The following is an 18,286-nucleotide window of genomic DNA, read 5'->3' as shown; positions in this document are numbered from 1 at the left end:
TCACCAGATCATCATAGGTGTCCCAGAGGTCATACAAATAACCAGCATCCTTTCATTCTAAACACTACCAAGCCAAGGTTGAGATATGAGCCTATTAAAATCTGGTTTAAAAAAGAATTTTATTTTGCCCGTGATTTCATAAATTAATTGCAGACTGCCTTTTAAAGCCTTCTGCGGAAAACAAAGAGACCTTCAAATCCTTTCTCTGAGAATTAAAGCTTTCATTTAAGGATTCCAGATGGGCTGTATTTTAAGCATAAAAGTTCAAATACTTTTAACCACCGACAGATGAAAGGAATTTTACCCAGTTATGTTGCACAATTGCCACCCAGTAGTTCTTCAATCCTGGCCAAATTGAGCATCAATTTAAATTAGATTTAATCGTGGGACCCTTGACAATCACAATCAACACAAGATATTAGGGAGTTTAGGAAATGGGTCTATTAAATGACAATTAAAGCTGTCAGCCTTCCAGAGCTTATTTTCAGTTAATTTGATCCCTAGTAGACAGCCACATTCAACTGCTGTAAACAAAGAGGTCTGTTTGAAAGTGCAAGCTGAGATGGGAGCTGGTTCCTTAGAACCTTGGTTGATGGCGTGTTTCACTTCCAGGTTCAGGTAGCTCCATCTGTTACTCAGAGTAAGTGACTTCAAAATAACTCCCTGTGCAAGTACTGAAGCCCTCCTGAAAGTCCTGAGAGAGTGTAGGGAGTGGCTGGCTTTTCCTTTTTGTGTAAAGTCGCATGGAAATTCTTCAGGGTTAGGTGCTCTCCGTCTGGCACATATTACATAGTGCTTTTACCTAGAATGTGCCTGAAATTGACTATGGAAAGTCTTAGGTTATCCATACCCTTTAATACAGTATTTTCACTTTCAGGGATTCATCCTAAAGAAACAGATATCTGCACAGAGTTATGAACAGGCGTGTTTGCTGCAGAATGAAACGAGGATAAAACATAGAGCAAGTTTAGTTTGGCTGTTCCTCTCACCTCATTCCCCTTGACCCTTCCCATAGGCCAGACCATGTTTCTCTACCTTGAAAACTTCTTCTTCAGTGTCACTTCCTCCCAAGCATTTGCATGGAGAACCAGCCAAAAATTTCCAAGTCCTGGGCTTTTCTCCATCAAAATATGTCTTCCATGCCCTTAGGTTCATGCCCTCTGCAGTCTGCCCAGGCCAGAAAATTAGACACATTTTTCTTTCTGAGATGTTAATGGATTTATATTACCTTCTAGAAGCAGCATGTTACATTTTAAAATGAGATCCTCCTGAAGATAATGCTATCAACTCAAAGTGGGATTATAACAGGAATTTCAGTCTCCAAATAAACCCAGTAGTTTGTATGATTTAAAAGTCCTTTTCAAATACATTTTCAGGACATGTACATGTGTGTATGTGTCTTAGTTTACTCATTTTGCTTTATTATGAAAAGGCATTCATGTTTATTATATTAATACAGAGTGTGGGAAACAAGAAAAAGTTAAAGGAAGATGAAAATCATCAATATTCCCTACCACACAGAAATGAAATTTTTAACATTCTATTGTGCTTCTTCCCAATCATAGTCATACGCACTAATTTATTTTCTGGAGTCATGATTACAGCATATGTATAATTTTTCATTCTTTTTTTCACTTTGCTATTTATTTGACAATTGTCAAAATAGCTTTATTCCAAAGACATCGTCAATGGGGCCATGCTACATGCTAAGTCACTTCAGTCATGTCCAGCTCTTTGTGACCGTATGGACTGTAGCCTGCCAGGCTCCTCTGTCCATGGGATTTTCCAGGCAAGAATACTGGAGTGGGTTGCCACGTCTCCTCTAGGGAATCTTCTCAACCCAGGGATTGAACCTGTGTCTCTTATGTCTCCTGCATTGGCAGGTGGGTTCTTTACCTCTAGCACCACCTGGTAAGCCATATGTCACAGTAATACACCCTTTTCTTCAGTCATATTTTTCCTGCCAAGAATACTGTTGATATATGGCAAAACCAATACAATATTGTAAAGTTAAAAAATAAAATAAAATTAAAAAAAAAAGATCTAAAATGCAGGAAGGCTAAACCATAATATCCAGCGCTGCTCTCTGCTAATGTTTGTATGCACCTTTGACTCCTTCAAGTACAATGTACTGTTGCATTACTGACATCCATCCAAGATTTAAGTATGCAACAAATATTTGGAATCTGCTCACAAAAAAAGTCATCCCATGACAGTTTAAATAAATGTGAGCCAATGTCTGAAAAAAAATAAAATAAAATAAACATAAAAATATGGCTATTCTTTCTGGGCTTCTTATCTATTATAGCCGCTGCATTAAACTGGAATCGATTTACCGTATTTAACTGGTAAGTCAATTTCCCAAGATAAAAGCACTCAAATGCAGTTCTGGAACAGGGAAAGGACTGGAATGTGTTAAAGCAACATGGATGCAGCCCATGCAGGACACTGGCAGGAAGTCAAGGTCACAGTGTGTCAGTGGGGTGAGAGCCTCCAATGGCCACAGCAAAACATCTTCCTTTTTTCCCTCACCCCTCTCTTGATTCAACTCAGCCATACCCACTCCCTTGTCTCCCATTTTAAAGGTGCAGGAAGACTTGGAGATGCATAGTTGTTCATGATCTGGGTAGCACATTCACATTACTACACGGGCTTTTTTTTTCTAGTGTTGCCCCTGACCAAGTGACAAATGCTATGTAATCCTACTTGGTAACTGATAATCATTCTTATTACAGCTTCAGATTAAATAGAAAAAGTACAGTCATTTTTTTAAGGAAACAAGGTGGGGAAATCTAGCTTTGTTTAGGTTCAGACCAATTAGGCATGCTTTTCAAATAATGTTCAAAGAGGACATTAAAAGGAGAAAGGGATAGGAAGGGGTGTGGAGAATTTTGTAGACCACAGTTGATTTGAGTGTTTTATTTGTAAATAGCATGTTATTTTACTAATGGAGTTGAATTACATTTAACCACTCTATAAATGTTGGTTTGTATTCCATTTAAACATGTTATAAAGAGCTTTTAGCTATTTTTGAGCAAGCAGGACTGCCCTACCTATTAATAAACACTTAGGTAGAGTATCAGATTTCCAATAACTAACAATATGATTATCTACCCAGAGACTTGGAAAGAACTATATTCACAATGTCTTATGATCGGCAAGTTTGCTGTCTTTGACATGGAATATTAAGCACACAGCATGCTGGAACACTGGGGGAAGGGGTTCCTTTCCTCCACCAGCAACTGCTAACCTGCCTCACAATATGTGGGGTGCCCTGAACTGCCTTGTGAAACAGAACCTGTTTCTCAAAGGGGATGCAGGGAAATGGGGACATGGGATTCACCAGAAGTCAGAGCTTTTTCTGAAGTCTTGGCAGTTATGTGACTGTTGTTATTATTCTTATTGATTGCCACACCAGATCTGTTCAGCCTTGTAATAAAAACAGATAAAGGGGGTGACCAAATCAGAATAAAAAGGAAGAGCGAGCTGAAATGGTTGAGAATATGCATTATAATCCTCATAAATGACCTGGCAGATACACAGCCCAGTAGAATACAATGAATGGTACGTTTCTTTTTCCCATTGTCTTACATCAGGAAAAGTCTGAAGTGGTATAGAATCTCCATTTTTTTTAAACAAATAATCGCCAATCTATTCTATGTTTAACAGACATCCTGATTTATTTTTTCATGTTCTGTATTTCTCCATGAAGAGATAACTGTTAGAAATGTTACCATACATATACCTGCTAAAAGTATTATTCTTATGTTTTCATTAATCATCTTATAGTGCTCTCGGAATGGAACTCATACATATTAGGAAACTTATTGTGAAGTTCTTACCAAAATCTATCATTTGAATTTGATCTGAGGAAAAGACAGCCTCAAATTGAGGAACTTTTTACAAAATAACTGAATGATATTCTTCAAAAGTCAGGAAAGATAAAGACTGAGAAATTGTCCCAGATTGGAGACTAAGAAATCAGGAAAACTAAATATAATGTGTAAACCTGGACTGGATCCTAGGTCAGAAAAAGAATACTAGTGGTACAATTAGAAACATTTTTGTAAGGTCTGTAGATTAGTTAAGAGTATCCTATGTTAGCTTCCTGGTTTCAATCATTAAACTAAGATTACATAAGATGTTAACATTAGGGGAAGTAAGGTGAAGGGTATATTGAAATTCTTTGTACTATTTTGCTACATATTTTGTAAGTCCAGAATCCTTTTAAAGGAACAATTAATTTTTTTAAAATTAAAAACAAATCTGAAAATCTAGATAATTGGATTTCAGTGCATATCTGCAAGGAGTTGATGCATTTCTGAGAATAAGAAAATGGAGATTTCAAGTTGCTTGCATTTACATAAGATCAGTGAATAGCTTGAGCATCCTGGCATCTTAATTAAAGAGAGAATGAGACCCACAAAGGCAGAAAGACACACAGTGAAAGGCATCCTATGATGGTGGTCGGCACTGACAAAGCACTTCAGGACTTCCTCTTGGAGTCACACCAAGGAGGTGATCACTGTCCTTGTCACAGCCATGTCTGTGCTACAGAATCAAAGGCAGGCTGTTCTCTGATTGGTTGGGTCAGGCTGCTAATGAGGCAAAGGTCGTGGGTTGGATCTGCTCTCAGGGCCTGTGAGTGTCACTCTGTCTCCTGACATTTCTCTGATCACAGAGAGCCAGGTGTGACAGCTTGACTGCACCGGCACAAGGCTGGCTCTACTGTGGAGAAATAATGAAGACCCACACCCTCCCTAAGGTCACCTTTAAACATAATAGGCATACTTGAATAGAATCCCTGTCATCTAAATACATTTCTAAAAATAACTGCACCAGGAGAGGGATCCCTTATTAGATTTACTTTCCCATATTTAGCCTATAATTAGGAGACTTGGAAGGGTGAAGCTGATTGGCCTCCAGTGCAATTCACAGACACAGAGAAATTCTTGAGAGCCACATTACCTCCTTAGCAGAAGCATGAGCTAGCTTTAAAGGCATGAGCTCTGATTCAATATCACTTAGGTGGCCACCAAAGAACATAAAGAATGAGGCTGCTGACCTTGTTCCTGACAGACATTTTTCGGTTTTCATGTTCCAAAAATTATTAAGAAGGGGCTTCTATCAACATGACATTTCCTGAGTCTCTGTGTTTATGAGGAGAGCTTTGCTGATGTACTCACGATTTCAAACTGGAAGGTAAGCATGAAGATGGATAAGTCTTTGTTTCAAGTATCAGTATGTTTTAGAGACAAAAGCAGCTAAGAATTAGAACAGATTTAAGCATACGAATTGATTTCATTATCATGAGCAAATACAGTAATTTGAAAGAAAATTTACTTCTGTGGTAATTTTTAAGTTAAAAAAAAAATTATTTAGTGGGCTTTAGTCTCTTCCACCTACAGTTAGAAGAGCTGAATCTATACTAAGTGAAGTTATCCCTTTGAAATTCTTTTTAAATTTTTTATTGGAGTATAGTTGCTTCCCAGGGTCTTCCCTGATGGCTCAACAGGTAAAGAATCCACCTTCAGTGCAAGAGACACAGGAGACACAGGTTCGATTCCTAGGGTAGGAAGATCCCCTGGAGGAGGAAATGGCAACCCACTCCAGTATTTTGGCCTGGAGAATCTCATGGACTGAAGAGCCTGCTGGGCTACAGTCCATGGGTATGCACAGAGTTGGACACGACTGATGTGACTTAGCATGCACGCAGGTATAGGTGCTTTTCAGGTGGTGCTAGTGGTAAGGAACTTGCCTGACAATGCAGGAGACATAAAATAATGGGTTTGATCCCCTGGAGGAGAGCATGGCAACCCACTTCAGTATCCTTGCCTGGAAAATCCCATGGACAGAGGAGCCTGACAGGCTAAAGTTCTAAGGTCACAAAGAGTCGGACAAGACTGAACAAACACATCCACACCCATAGTTGCTTTACAGTCTTGTGTTAGTTTCCGTTTGTAAATATAAAATGGCTGGGTGACAGGGAAGTGCCTTTGAATGGCAGCGTTCCCCACTCCAGTGCTTTCTCCAATAACATATGGATCTTCAGGTCCTCCCAACATTTACTGGACAAGGTGAGGTTTGGAAATGAGCAACACATACCTGCTCCCCAAAATCTTTTAAATCTCTCTTGCTGCTGCTGCTAAGTTGCTTCAGTCATGTCCGACTCTGTGCGACCCCATAGACGGCAGCTCACCAGGCTCCCTCGTTCCTGGGATTCTCCAGGCAAGAACACTGGAGTGGGTTGCCATTTACTTCTCCAATGCATGAAAGTGAAAAGTGAAAGTGAAGTTGCTCAGTCGTGTCAGACTCTTAGCGACCCCATGGACTGCAGCCCACCAAGCTTCTCTGTCCATGGGATTTTCCAGGCAAGATTACTGGAGGGGGGTGCCATTACCTCTCCTAATATCAGTGTACTCAATAGATGGCAGGAAAATGAGCTGTTTCCCCAGGTTGAGACTTGTCCAAAGTGCCTCATGATAACAGAAATAAAATGAAAACTAGGAACATATTCTTCATCTAAAATTTGTGAAACCATAGTCCACCTGGGCTGAGTAGAGCTGAGGACAGCTACAGAAATCAATGGTAGCAAAACCAACACCTGTGGAATATAAGGGAAGTAAAATCCCTTAAGACTCTGGAACCACTTGGTTGTAAATATTCTTAAACCAAGGCTTATAAGACAAAGACGCCAGCCCATATTATACTAAAATGGTTGTCATTTTTAGATGAAGCAATTCACATTCGGCCACTCCATCTTGATTTGTTTTCCCACAGGCAGATCTGAATAGACATATCCCTGTGTTCCTTTTTTATAGAGTTTTACTGTCCCAAGAATAGACTAATTTCACATTCTATTGCCTGGTTCCTTTACCAGTACACCAAACATAAGGAACAAATAGTCCAAATTATATTCCTCTCTGGAAATAGTTATAAAAGTTTATGTCACTCCACATATACATTCTGCTAGGAAGGCTGGGAGAAAAAATTACCTACAACAAATTGGTCCATGAAATAAGATACAACATTGCTGTCCCAGAGAATACATTAAAGAAAAAAAATTTTTATGACACTTGCTAAAGAATGGTATGGGTGACTTTATACAGGACCATGGCAGTAGGTGTGAGGATCACTGCAGTGGGATTTTGCAGGAGGAGACAGTGATCTGGCTCAAGTCAGAATAGAACAAGAAGTAGGGGTTTTACAGCCAAGGAGTGAGGTGAGGCTGGTGGTCAATAAATGGAAAATTACTAAGAGGGAGGGCAATTATTGCTAAACCAGCCTACCAGGATTCTTGCTCAAGGCAGGCCATGGTGATCAGATGTCACCTGGGGGATGGTGGGGGTGAGGAACCCAATCAGATATCAAGGATGATCAGATATCGGGGATGGAGTATTCTGGCTAAAGCAACTTAGCAGGACTCTTGCTAAAATCAGGCAATGTCAAGACAAACACAGAAGCCCCAGAGTTGAGGTTTAGTTAGGGAGAAGATTCAGAGGAGCCTGACTGAAGGTTGGTCAAGGAGAGACTCTTTGTCAATAATGGGAAGTTACCTCCTAATGAGGACCCAGCTTCCTGTACTGCAGGGTGAGCCATGAGGACACAGGAGGAGTCATAACTGCTCTTGGAAAGACAGTAACAAGCAGTGAGGACCCCTATTCAGGGCTGAACGAACCCCTCCAAATAACTCACTCAACCTCTTTTCTGCCCATGCTTGTACTGGGAAATCATGAAAAATTTCTTTTCATAGTTTACTCTGCACATTTTCACACATTATCTCATTCAAAATAAATAATTTTACAAGTGAGATAGTTGACACTCAGAAGCCAAGGTGAGATTCAAGAGGCCAGGGTGGAGACATGTCCCAGCCTGCAGAGCTGTTCCTCCTCTCCCCATCTCCCGTGGGAGGAGTCTGTTTCCGACCAGCATCCTCATGACGACAGGCCTGCTCCCTCTGTGCGTGCAGGCACCTTAGATCACCTCTCTTTTTCTCTCAAAATCCACAGAATGAACATTTGCCCAAAGGACCCCTATCAATCCTACCAAAATATCACCTCAAACTGAATGCAAAACATCCTCGGCTTCCTAAATGATCCTCTTAATAATTATAATGGCCCTGTTGGATACAGAAGTAGTTTTACAATCTTACTTTTAACCATGGTGACCTATCACCTAAAAGCTCACGTTCAGACATGAGCACATACATTACATTCAAGCTTTGAGAAAGCTTGAGAAGCATCAGGACTCCCTGATCAAGTTTTAGTCTGAGTGGAAAAACTCCACAACATTCAAAACTCTGAAAACCACTATAGTCCATCTGAGATTGGTTAAATCCATGCATGCAGAACCCACGGTTACAGAGGAACAGCCATACTTCAAAATGAAAACATCTGAACAAACAGCAGCTGAGAAAAGTTTCTCTAAACTTTGTTTTAACAGAGCTCTCTGAGAATTCAGCTGCCAGAGATAGAGAGAGAGAGAGAAGACTTACCCTCAGCACCTAGAGAATGTGAGAATTCTGCTGCCACAAATCCCCCTCCAGGGACCTTCCAGCCAGGCAGGATAATGACCATTCGCACCAGCACCTGGATGAGAATTGTGAAAATGTGTCACAAACCTTATAAGAACCTCCCACACTTTCCCACAGAAGCTCTGACCACCAACATGCCCTTATTATGCTGATAGTATATAAACCTTTACCCATGGCTGTTCAAAGAGATTCTCTTTATAGAATGCTGCTGCATGAGTGTATGATAACATTTTCTCTTGTTACTCTGAAGAAAACTCCAGATTGTCAATTAATTCGCAGGTCCCAACTACCACCATTCAGACCTCACTTGGTCAAGGAAAAGTTTTCCTGCCAGGTCTCCGAAATCAACAAGCCACTGAAATGACCCTACTCGCCCTCACCTCCAGGATTCCTGCCATGAGAGAATAAACCACAGTTTGTTTAAGCCACTATTGGTTGGATTTTCTGCAACTTGAAGCAGAAAGAAGAGCCAGTAGTTTACCCTGTTCATTCTTTTTGAGCCAAGACACAAGTGCCCACTCTCCATTCCCCAAAATGATGGGAAAAGTCATAGTTCAGACTTGGATGCCAGAACAATCACAAAAGAAAGTGGAACCTTGTCTGGTCAGATCTATGTTCCAACTCCTATATATCACTAATGTAGATCAGCTTCTCACACATTTTCTTTGCACAACCTATATCAACTCTGGATTAATCTGGTAAAATGAATAAGACATTTTTAAAACACTGCCATGGCTTTCAAAAACTTCTTTATTGTTCAGAAATGTTTAGTTTGGGGGAAAAAGCAACTATGTGTTTTCATAATTAAATGACACTCTTTTCCCTGAAGTCCTCAGTTTGTTGGGGGACATTGGGAGCTAGGTGATGAAGGGTAGATGGAGAAATGCTGAAAAGGCAGATCACCCAGAAAAGTTTCTCAAGAGATCCCCCAGCCAAAGTCTTCCCCACGTCTGTGGCATTTTTCGGTTTCTGGGGTTTCTAGTGGTCCAACCTATGACACTTTGCAGCAAGTGCAGTCACAGAGACAATGTGGCACCCACCGGGAGCCATTCCCTAACTTTTTGGGTCCCCGCAAATCCTTCCTTCTCCATGGAGAAATTAGAGTCCTTGAGCTGAATGTGTGTTTCTTCCAGAGTTAGCAGTAGAGGAAGAGGTGGAGATGGGAGTGAGCTGAGTTCTAGGTAAGCGGGCTGAAAGAAGCAGGATGGAAGGATGGGAAGTAATGAGCGCCACACCCAGACCTGTGTCCCAGTGGGAAGCATTCAGAAACTGAGAAACTGAATGGGAACTTGAACTACGAAGCCCAAACCTTTAAATTAACCGGGCAGCTGGCAAGACTCTAATAGAATATTTTCGCATTTTAAAAGCTCCATGAAAACTATTTGAATCTCAGTATCTTCATTCACAAAATAGAGTATGGGAATAAGTGGGTCGTGAGATTCTCGAGGCTCTGAGATCTTATAATTCTATAATTGTCTTCATGAGAGGATTTTGGCCATAGCTTTTTCAAGTTAAATCCATATCTCTTTCAACAGCCTGAAGAAAGAAAGCTCATGAGTTTGAAAAAGAAATTCTCATATTACCCCCCCCACACACACAATGGAATAGCTAGTGCGTTTACTTCCAGCCCAACAATTGAGTCTCATAAATCAGCAGGTTCAGTAAATCCCTCTGTAAATTGTTTAAAAAAACACCCACCATGTATCAGAGACACAGGCTGCATTCAGGATTCAAAGAAAGATAAGATACAGCATCTGCTTTCCTTGCTTAGCTTATACCAACAATTTTTCAAATATTTGTTCCAAATATTATTGAATAAATTAATGAAAAATTATTGTGACCCTGTAATAATTATTCTAAGAGGAAGAATCTTCCTTTTCGTTAGCACCACCTGAGCTTGTTAACATAAAAGAGAATTTTCTTATTCCTCTGGCTGAGTGTTTTCGGCCTAGCACCCAATAGCCCATAATAAGGGTGTGGACTGCTGTTGGATGAACAGCAGAGCAGGGTACCCCTACCCATTCTGAACGCTTTCTTGCACAAACATGAGTAAACATGTTATGAGGGGTTAGGTATTTCTTTGTTGAAGGGTTCAGGTAATGTTTCCAAACGCTGACAGAGGAGAGAAGTGAGGGTGAAGGATGGGATCAATTACTATGCCAGTGAGCACCCCACTCTCTCCAACCTCAAAAGGAAGAGGCTCTTCTTTCAAAGGTGCCCCACATGGATGGTCCAGTTTCTTCTCTTACTCTATTCTTCTTTCTGTCTCCCCCTTTAAGTTCCATCCTCACCTATGACCTAACATCACAGTCTCCCTCCTTACCTCAGGATATCCCAAATCCTCTAACAAATAATTATTTGTTAGAATAACTGACTCTAGTCAGTTCATTAGAACTCGAGTCAATTTGTTAGAAACTGACTCTAGTCAGTTTCTGCTTCTTGGATATTTCACAACTTTAGGCACCCAGTACGTAGCAAAGCTTTCTCCCAGACACCATTTCTGTTGGTACACAAACTGTAAAGAGGGTTCCCTAGCCCCACTTAGGAAATTAGGAGCTCACAATCCTTGGATTTAGGTTGATGGTGAAAGGAGAGAAACTAGAGCTTTCTCTCGGGATTGTGGTGACTTTTATTCAAATACAGCAGCAATGCTCCCATCCTGAAAAGAAACATAAGTGGACTAACTTCCTTCCACTGGCCATGTGTACTTGTCCTAGTAGTATTACTTTAAGAGTCAGGGTTTACATTTATCCACCACATTGAGAATAAAGAGACACACAAGCAGATATTGATAAACGGACAGAAAAAGGAGTGACTCCATTTAATGAGAGTGAGAAAGGCTTCACAACATGATATTTAACTTCGCATATGAAGGAAGTTCACCAGGCACAGAGGTGGTATAAGGATGGAAATTCTGAGCTCATATTTCAGGCAAGGGGAAAATATGAGCAAGGCACAGAGGCATGAATATGTCTGGTGTGTTAAAGACATTATTAAAAGGTAGTCATTCCAAGAGTATTTTGGGAATCGTAGACCTCTAGCTTCCTTCCTAGTTGCTACTCTAAGACTTTTGAAGGCTCAGACAACTTTTGAGAAATAACAATGGGAGACTCTGAGATGGTCCCCAGCTAACTTTATAAACATCCTTCTGATGTTAAATGAAGCTGTCTAAAGGATAACGGAAGCAGAGTCAGAAAGGGAAGAACAAAGCCATGTGCACTGGTGTTTGTACAGACTATGTCCCAAATAAAATATAAACTTCAGTTCTATCTGTCATTCCATGGCTTCTTAAAGTGAGTAATTAAATCTGACCTTTATTTTCCACAAACCAATTTAAGCAAAAAAAAAAAAAAAAAGTTACCATGGGGTTACTCCACAGGAAGCATGAGAGCCTGCAAGGATAAAGTAATTATAATACAGCAGGATAGCATGACAGAAGAGATCACTGATCGAGAAGAAAGACTGTGAAAAGTGCCAACAGAAAGGTATAATCCAGGAAATGAGAGGTGATGTCTAAATAGAGGCATCAGTGAAGGCTTCCTGAGGGAAACAGTAAGCTAGGTCATGAAGACTGGGTAGGAGTTCGGCAGGTAAACATGTAGAAGGAAGGCAGTTCAAGAAGGAGCAGCATGAGGTGGGAAAACCATAGGCATGTATAGAGTGTCCAGTGAAACTTCTGGAGATGATGGAAATGGTCCATGTTTACACCATCCAGTACAATAGTTACAAGTTACATGGGGCTACTGAGCACTTTAAATTTAGCTAGTGCAACTGAGGAACTGAACTTGTCATTTAATATAATTTTAATTAACTAGCCACTGTGGAAATAAACAAAGACCAACCAAATGAGAACAGGCTAAGTCTCTTTACACAGAGGTTGCTCTAACAAGGGAGTCAGACACTGTCAGTCTACACTCTGCATTTTATAGACGCTCAAAGGCAGGCAGGGGAGCAGGAGAGCTTCATGGTAGAAAAAAGGGAAGGAAGGCTTCAGGTGTGCCCTGACTGGAGGCTGTCAGCCTGGGGAAGGTGCAGGCATTTAGAAGTGGTGCAACCTATGTGGTTGGTTAGGGGTACACAGTTGGCTTTCTCTGATCTGTCCTATGCTGGAAATGGAGACAAAAAAGAGAGAAACTGTCAGTTATGAGTCAAGTTCTGGTTTGGGGGGCGCTACTGTTGCAGGGGTTATTGTTCAGCTTCCTGGAGTGTTGCTAGTGATAGAGGTCCGACTTTCTATAGTTTCGACATATAGATAACAAGCTGGTTACAGTAGATCACGGGCTGGTGTTCTGGGCTATCTGCTGCAGATGGTGTGTCAGAGTTCTATTTTCATATGTGGTCTTCACATCTGTATATGCGTTCTCTCACCACTAAAGGCTAGTGGCTGCAGCATCGGACAGTGCAGTCCTGTAGCAACAAGAGATTTGCTTTGCTGGAATATAGGATGTGTTTCCAGAAATGGTAGGAAATAAGGCTGAGAAGAGAGAGACAGAAGACCAGAATGTGGAGACCAGGGTGGCAGTCTAAAGAATTTGTATTTGTTTTGTTACATCAATAAAGTGTCATGGGAAATTTAACAGCAGGAAGCTACATGATCACAGCTTTGTTTTATATGGATTAATCTAATTTTAACATGTAAAATGGAACTGAAAAAGAAGTTACTGGAAATAGGTCAACATACTTTCATAGTCCAAGCAAGAGGAAGTGAGGCTGCAGGATGTTAGAAACATGAATGAAAAGAAGTGAGCAGGGGCAAAAACAATTTGGATGCACTACCTGGAGTTCTCGAAATCTGATTAGATATGAGGAATTAAAACACAAGAGGCTTCCCAATGACTTTTGAGCTCAGAGTAGGTAGAAGATCACAGATCTTTTAAGGACTAAGAAAGTAAAGAAATAGCAAGGTTGGAAAATAGCACAAAGACGGAAAATGATGAGTTTGGGTTTCAGACTAGTCAGCCTCAACAGACTGAAAACAAATAAAAATTAGGAAAAATAAATCAGAAGAAACCAAAAGAAAATGTACATTCAAACAAGAGAAAGAACCCCTGAAAGATTAGTAAATAGATATGCCAATCAAAAATTACATTATTTAATGGGGAAGATCCCCTTGAGAAGGAAATGGCAACTCATTCCAGTATTCTTCCCTGGGAAATGCCATGGACAGTAAAGCCTGATGGGCATAGTCCATGGGGTTGCAAAAGAGTTGGATATGACTTAGCAAATTAACAACAAACAACAACATTCAATAAACAATTATGTTCAGGTCAGTTCAGTTCAGTCGCTCTGTTGTGTCTGACTCTTTGTGACCCCATGGACTGCAGCACGCCAGGCCTCCCTGTCCACCACCAACTCCCAGAGCTTACTCAAACTCATGTCCATTGAGTCAGTGATGTCATCCAACCATCTCATCCTTTGTTGTCCCCTTCGCCTCCCGCCTTCAATCTTTCCCAGCATCAGGGTCTTTTCCAATGAGTCAGCTCTTCACATCAGGTAGCCAAAGTATTGGAGTTTCAGCTTCAGCATTAGTCCTTCCAAAGAATATTCAGGACTGATTTCCTTTAGGATGGACTGGTTGGATCTCCTTGCAGTCCAAGTGACTCTCAAGAGTCTTCTCCAACACCACAGTTCAAAAGAATCCATTCTTTGGCACTCAGCTTTCTTTCTAGTCCAACTCTCACATCCATACATGACTACTGGAAAAACCATAGCCTTGACTAGATGGACCTTTGTTGGCAATTATGTACTCTACTTCAATCCACAGATTATGCTGAAGACACAGTTTTTAGATGATCTCAAATTAAGAGTCTGTTCAACATAATCAATAATATTGGAAATTTTTTTTTTTAATAAAAGACCTGATTTGGGTCTTTGTTCTGCTTGAGTTTTATTAGTTGATTAAAATAAACAAATCTTAACAAATGTTCTTAGTAACATGCTCTGCTATTAATTAATACAGTCTTTGTAAGAGGACTCCCACACTTTTCAAGAGATTGTAATCAAAGAAATACTGGTTTCACAGAAGAGATTGAGTGCTCATCAAGGCTTTGGTGTCAACTAGTATCTCCTCTTCCCAGTTAATCAGTCTCATTTGGTTCACAGAAACTTTTTTATTCTCATCCCATTGTATCACTTTTCTTGGTGCTTCTGTGGCAAAGGTTATTCAAATTCAAGCACACCAGCTCCCTGAGTAGGTAATACTCAACAACCAGGACCCTTCATACTAGCCACTTTCCTACAGCTGTCATCTTTCCAACATCTCACATGGAAACTGATCAGTGAGCGGTCAGCTAGTTCAAAGGCAGTTGACAAGCCTGACAAAGATGCCCTCCTCCCAAATGACCAACACCGTGTGAGATCTCACTACAGAGTCTTCTTCAGTTCAATGCCACCTTTGATGTCCCTCATACAAAGGGGTCCCTCAAACCACTTTTGCTGAATGAATCACTAAAACAAAAGAAAAAAAGCGGGGGGGGAGTCTGAAAAGCAAGGTGAAAAACTTGACATACGCTACATCCCCAAGGATCATTACATCCTTCATTTAAGTACTTGCTGAGTGCAAACTACAGGTCAGACAGTAGTAGCCCACTGCCTGATATACAGAGACAAATACTATACAGCCCCCATCTTCCAAAAATACATTAAATTAAAATCTTTCTTATCTGTGTTTTCAAGAAAGTTGACAACTTATCATGCTTAATTCCTGTGCCACTTAATACGCAGCACTGCACTGCACTTATGCTCAAAATCTTTATTAAAAAAAAAAACAAAACAGTGTTGAGGATATCACTGTCACTTTCCAGGAATGCCAGGTCCTTTCTGTTTGTCAGCTCTCTCACTTTAGTGGTTTAAACAAAAAGATGTGATTGAAAAGTAAAAACACAACTCAGCTATTTCATACCGAGGAAGTAAACGTGCTGGTTTAAAGAACATTTTTTTAGTCTCATAACAAAATCCAAACAAGCTAATAATCAAATGCAAGTTCTTTGTTTCAATAATCCCCCCTTTAAAAAGTGAATCTTTATAGACCAGACTATATAAGTTAACCAACATGAAACTTTCCAACTCAATTTATTCTTTAAAAAAATGTTCTGTTGGAGGATAGTTGCTTCACAGTGTGTTAGTTTCTGCTGTATGGTGAAGTGAATCAGCCACAAGCACACATACAGCCCCTCTTCCGTGGATATGCCTCTCATTTAGGTCACCACAGAGCATTACGTAGAATTCTCTGTGTTATCCAGTCAGTTCTCATTAGATATCTGTTTTATAGATAGTACTGAATATACGCCAATCCCAACATCCCAATCCACCCCACCTCCTTCCCCCATTGGTATCCACACATTTGTTCTCCTAACTTCATCTTACCTTAAATCAAGATTCTCTCCAAAATCAAAACAAAAAACAAAAAAAAAACCTGGATATTTAATCAACTGGTTTCAGAAATACATAAAGGAAAGTAATTAAGATACACTCATGATAATGAATGCATAATAATAAAATTGTGGTCACTTATTTTCAGTTGCCTTTTCTTTTCACATCCTGAATATTTCACAGATAAAAAAGCAATCATAAACACGATTTGGTTTGAATCTGTGACTATACATTTTTAGAGCAATTTTAGTTATCACTCATGTAATATATGCAAATCTGGAGTTGAATACAGCCTCAGGTGTTAAAATTCTTATTCTCAGCCTTAAGGAAAGTATTAATGAACCACAGTTCTGATTCCCAAAGCAAAGTAAAATATCTCACTGCTGTAGTGATCTAGAAACCAGTAGTTCTATTTGAGTATTTTCAAAATTCCAAAGGAGCCTGTAAAAATGGATATCATTCTGAAAGCAATGATCCAGCACCATCTTCGGTGGTAAATTTTTCTCCCTGGGATTTTTGCCAACCTGGAAAAAGATCAATACCACATTCAATAGATAAATAATCCACATATGGGAAAGTCACCTAATGCTATACCGAGCTCTCAGACTCCTCCTCATCACTCCACTCCCTCAGATTGCATTTACTGGAAGCAGAACAAGACTCAAGGAAGTCTCAAAGCCATTGCGTGCCCCTTCTGCACACTGCTCTGTCCCTCACAGTCTCTGCTTCCACCCTCCCTACAGTCCCATCATATGAATAAATGCTTATCAAGCTTCCTAAAGAAAGAGGTCAGCACTTTCAGGAAGCAGCATGCCTGATGAGGCCAAGAACAGTGGACACTGAGTTCATTCTTATTTCAAAGAGACTGTCTATCTGAAGGGTTCTGGCAAGCGTAACAGTCCAACTCAGGCCAATGTAGTCAGAAAGATTTCATCAAAACATACCACGGAGCTCACAGAATAGAATTAGGAAGATCATAAAACCAGCCTGGAGGATATACACTTCCTCTTGCACAGGAAGGAGCCATCATGAAAACAGTAACAAGGGGATTGGAGAAACAGCCCAGCACCCCCACCCCCTTAGACTAAGACTGGCCAGCTAATGTGGATCCTGAGTCCTCTCGGCTGCATTAACTGTGACCCCAAGCCATGGTGGCTCTGATATCTGTACCAATCCCAGAAGAGAAGTACAGTGACAATATAAATACCCAGGACTTAAAATGAAAACTGACATAACGACCAGGCTCAGAACTGAAGCTGTCCAAGGCACTAAGAAGTCCAAGGCTTATTAACAAAGGCTTATTAAATTAACAAAGGCTGATGATTCATAAACTTGCAGTAAAGGTACCCAGCTCTGCCCTTGTTCTTGATTCAGTAGGGGTCCAGGGGTGTAGGTTCTATGGAAGTTAAAAGAACAAATACTGAGAGCATGTGTGATTGGCAAGCATTCTGTTGAGGTGGAATTTTTGGAGGTGGGAGATTTTCTAACTGGTCTTCAGGTACATGTGACAGTCCCTCGTTGGCTACAATGGGGAGGCGGGGGCAAATGTTCTATTTTGAGGACATTTCAAAAGAGAAAGAATTGTTCAATGTCAGGGGCAGTGGGATTTCTATTCTGCCCACTATGTAGAACAAGACAGGGTGGAAGGGATGGAGGGGTGCTTTTTACAGCAATGGTCCTTGTGGCAAGCTGACTCCCAAGACAGGCATTTTCTCAAAGTTTAGGAGAGAAACTGGGTCAGGAACCAAGGGAGGCCCCGTGTGGCACAGATACAAACCAGAGAAAGCGGGTGCAGGGTAGAACTGACAATTGTTTTTCAGCAGTTTTCTGCCATCTCAGCTGAATTTTACTAGTCCAACTGTAGAAACAGTAGCTATCCACAGAAGAGTCTGGGTTTTCAGATCTCCCAAATACAATATTTCCATCACTGGGATTGTGAGCTTCTGGTCATCAGAACTGCAGATTGCCTTTGCAGTGGGTTTCCTCTATGCAATCGGACACTAAGAACTCTGACAAGAAAATAAGGATGCTACACAGAACACGTGCTATGGACTAAATGTTTGTGTCCCTGCCCAAATTCGTATTTTGGAACCCTAATCACTTAATGGGATGGTTATTGGGAGGTGGGGCTTTGGGAGTTAAGTAGGATTAAATGAGGTCATGAGGGTGGAGCCCTCTCAAAATGTATTAATGCTCTTAAGAGTCACAAGAGAGACTGCTTCTCTCTGCTTTCTGCCACTAGAGGACACAGCTGGAAGTCTGCAACCCAGAAGAGGGCTCTGACCAGAACTCAACCATGCTGGCGCCCTGGTCTTTGGCTTCCAGGCTTCAGAACTGTGATAAATAAATATCTGTTGTTTAAAAATCAGTCAATCCATGGTA

The 18,286-nt window shown here is 40.6% G+C and overlaps 1 protein-coding gene across 32 annotated transcripts in view; it reads right to left on the bottom strand.

The window, feature by feature from the left end:
- Positions 1 to 18,286, bottom strand: part of LOC147361561 (uncharacterized) — a 631,042-nt gene that overhangs the window by 359,763 nt on the left and 252,993 nt on the right. For all 32 annotated transcript variants that reach the window (XR_015138085.1, XR_015138086.1, XR_015138087.1 and 29 more), the window contains one exon: positions 8,495 to 8,588. The gene's annotated coding sequence lies outside the window, so the exon portion shown is untranslated. The remainder of the gene's footprint in view (positions 1 to 8,494; positions 8,589 to 18,286) is intronic.

Source organism: Bos grunniens, chromosome 12, assembly GCF_055505025.1.
Source record: "Bos grunniens cultivar Pamir isolate PY7600 chromosome 12, Bosgru_T2T1.0, whole genome shotgun sequence".
Taxonomy (NCBI): Eukaryota; Metazoa; Chordata; class Mammalia; order Artiodactyla; family Bovidae; genus Bos; species Bos grunniens.
The sequence above is the reverse complement of the archived record's forward strand: the minus strand, read 5'-3'. Positions and strand labels throughout refer to the sequence as shown.